The sequence below is a fragment of the Gossypium arboreum genome, chromosome 7 (genome assembly GCF_025698485.1).
Source record: "Gossypium arboreum isolate Shixiya-1 chromosome 7, ASM2569848v2, whole genome shotgun sequence".
Classification (NCBI taxonomy): Eukaryota; Viridiplantae; Streptophyta; class Magnoliopsida; order Malvales; family Malvaceae; genus Gossypium; species Gossypium arboreum.
This window is the reverse complement of record NC_069076.1, coordinates 27,974,893-27,978,790: the sequence shown is the minus strand read 5'-3', so window position 1 is coordinate 27,978,790 and position 3,898 is coordinate 27,974,893.

Sequence of the window (3,898 nt, the reverse complement as noted above, 5' to 3'; positions counted from 1 at the left end):
TTGGATTAGGCACTCGAAGGGACACTAGCTCAAGAGTGTATATACAGCTCATCTTCAGCTCAAGTTAGCTCAGAGTACTCTACACCAGCTCATTTTCAGCTCAAGATAGCTCAGAGTACTCTACACCAGCTCATGTCAGCTCACTCCACTTGTAGCTAGCTCGTTCTAGCTCAGTTCAGTTTTCGTCAGCTCAATTTTAGCTCTACTAGCTCAACTTCAACTAGCAAGTCCAGATGTAGCTGAATAAATGATTTACAAGTCGGGGAGTGTACCAGTTCACATGAGGCAGCCCAAGTGGCATCCGGTTATTCACACATCCGCGTTGCAGCATAGATGAGTGAGTACATTATTGGACGAATTGGAGTAGCCCTTCCTTTTTCTTACTTGGCGTCAACTTCAAGGATAAGATCAAGTAGTTTGTGTTTGAATTTCAAATTTCAAATACAAGGCTGCCATACAATGCCGCTCTTTTTAAGAGTTATTAGGAGTTATTAGGAGTTTAAAATTTGAATTTTAAATCCTCTATTTTCAGCCACACAAGGAAATTCAGCCATACACCTCTTGTTATCCATATATATGTGTAAAAACAATGTAAGAAGGTAGACACTTTGAATAAAATATAATCTTTGTGAGATTTTCTCTCAAACTTTGGTTTTTCATTGAACTTTCTTAGCATATCAGACTGTGTTTGTTGTGTCAATTTTATTTGATATTTCGGGTTCCTAGATTGCATCTAATGGGTCCAAGTCCGTTGATGAAGAATAGATTCGATTCGGGTTCATTCTACCCTTTGTACAAGTTCTTTCGAGTTCCTCATTTTTTCTAAATTTCCAACAATATTCTACATCAGTTCTGCCATCTTTGAATGTTCAGGGCTGCCATGTATGAAGCTTTAAGAATTCATCTTCAACCTTGATTCAAATCTGCGAGAAATTTTAGCCCTTTCTCTTTTCATTTTTTTTCTTTGTTTCTTTGTTTCTTTTCTTGTTCTCAAGATCGTTCTAAGCCTAGACATCCATCGTGTCTTGTTTTTTTTTGTTTGCAGAGAAGTGTTTGCTTCAATCCTAGATCCGCAACTTACAAGGAACATTGTTTCCAACGAGCAACGCCCTTATCAGTTGATGGAATGAAAGCAGGTTTGGGCTCAAATAGGATAACACGATTTTGGGAAATGATTTAATGAATGGAAACTGGGAATTCAGCCAAGGTTCAAGCAAGAACTAGCACAATAGGAGTGTGCTAACCTGTTACTTAGATGAACACTTAATTCAATTAAAGATGGTATGGAAATAAGGTGGAATATTAGTATAGGACCTCGACCCGCTATCAAAGTTGATAGGAACCTCGGTATATCCTAGAATGCCACACTTTGGGAATCAAAGTGATAAGTTCGGAAATAAAGATAGAATGACGCCACAAGGATTCTTGATAAGTCAACCTAGTCTTTGGAGAATATTGAGAGTTGAAAACAAACTCACCAAGTTGATAAAATTCATAAAATGTTCATTAGCCTCTAAAGTAAAAAAATGAGCACATATTTATAGCCTAAGCTAGGAATAGCCGAATGGACTCAAAAGCCAGCTGATTGGTCACTTAATTCAGCCTTTAAATGTGCTAAAAATTCCAGAACGTTTCAAGAAAATTCTAGGATGTTTCTCCAGCCGTAGGGACGAATTTGGACAGCTTTTAGGTGTCTCCATGCAGCTAAAAACCTTTACATTAAATGTGAACTGATCAACCTTCTTAGGGACGGCAATGGCAACTATTTAATGTGCCAACTCAGCTGGTTAATAAGCTGTTTTCTTAGGCTGGAAGGGTTCAATGTTGGTCGCTTTAAATTAGCTCAAAATGAGCTGAAAAATGCTGGAAAGTGCCAAGGAAGTTTCTTTGAAGTTTCCTCATCAGCTGAAAGAATAAATGATCTCAATATGCCTTTTGGAAAATTCGACTGAATGAATGCATGCTACTGGTGATGCTTTGGTGAGCTGAATGGTCATGAGAGCTCTTAATTTCAACTTGGGAGACTTCAATGGTCAGCATTATTCAGCTGATTTTCTTAAGGAAGAAACATGGCTGTTGGAGTGCCCCATACGTCACCTTGAAGAGAGGAAAAGGGCTGCTACTGAATTTAATTCTCATGGCCATTGGTGTGCACAAAAAGGCAGTAGCAAAGTGATGTTGGTTCAGCTCTTCCCAAGGCTAAAAACATGCTTGCATTTACTACAAAAATAAAGCAACAATTAAATAGGTTCAGGCATATTTAATTCGACAGCAATTAATTGAACAAGACTCATTAAATTCAGCTGGACAAGTTTAAAGACTAATTAAATTCAGCTAGACATAAATTTACTCAATAGCAATTTAATTTGTCCTAAACAAGACATATTTAATTGTTGTCTCAAGCTAGACATATTTAAGGGATGTCCTAATTTAGACTCATTTAATTTGTAGAAATTAAAATGTCCAAATTTAATTAAATAAGCAAACTGAAGCTAACTAATTTAACTAACTAGACTTTATTCCAGCAATTAAAATGCATAAAAATAAATTAAATCAGCTCAATAAGCTTGTTTAAGGCGTCATGAATTCCTTGGGGCTGGTTCAAGCTAAAACAATGTGAACAACGTTGCAAATAGAGCTACTTGGGCTGGTCACTTGATGTTCGGCCATGCCTTCCATCTAAACTCGAGCAATGTAACTTGCTACAGCTTCTTGGAACCTCTTGACACGGGCTCGAGTAATTGGCCTCGATGGCAATTCCATAGGCTTCATGGGCGCGCTTGCATCATTGCCTCTCTTTTATTTCTTTTTCTTTTTCTTCTTTTGGTTTTCTCGTTTTCTTTTTACAAAAAGATACAAAAGAATCATGAAAACAATGATTTTGTTCAAAAGAAGGAAAATTATTTGCATAAGAATCTTTATCAATGCTTTGTGAAAAATACTTCGAGTAGGATTTCTTTGAAGATCGAAAAGAGGTATGTCTATCTCTTCAGATGTCATCTAGGGCGGGTTCAAAATCGAGGTCAGACTCTCGTCGTCTTAAATTCCTTGACAAAAAGAAATCTCGATTGAAATCTATTGGTCTTGAAGTCGATGAAGAATAGGAATCACAATGGAAATCTTTTCTCGAATGATCATTGAATGTATGTCTTCATGATATTCTTGATTCCACTTTCTGACTTGAAGACATTCGTTCCCGTTGGTCTCTTTTCTTCACACGATCTAATCTCTCATGCAATGTATCAAATTTAGAATTCACCATTCTTCGCGAGACATGATGTTATTGCTAGAAAGAAATTTTTTTAAACAAAACCAAAAGTAAATTCCTCACAACAAAATCTTACTATTCACTCGAAAAGGAAAATTGATGGGTTTCACTCACGCTCGTGTTTTCACTCTTTATAGGCTTTTTCTTCGCTCGAATATTCTCACACGCTCGTGCCTTTTACCTCTCAAACTTTTCTCTTGCAACTTTGTATTCAGACTTGCCAAGGCCTTATAGTAGGCTTAGGGGTCGGTTGCAAATTGGGAAACAAGGGAAATAATGATGATGGATAGGGTAGGCTAAAAGAAAGATGGAAAGGGCATTAAGTGTGGCGTGAAAGGTATATAAAGATGATAGAAATGGAATTTGATAATTGAGAACACAAGAAGATGAACACTGTGACAGCCTTAATTTGACCCTGGTCAGAAAGTGGTTTTGGGACCGCAAAACCGAGTCACAGAAATAATTAACCGTTATATTATATACTTATTCTATGTGTAAATGCATGTGTGATGTGATCCGGCCCGGGTAGATGAGTCGAATTCACGTAGTTGCCCGATCGTAGTTCGAGAGAGTCGTTCGTGCCTCGGATTTAAGTAACAAAAGTAAAATAATGGATTAGAATAAGCGAAA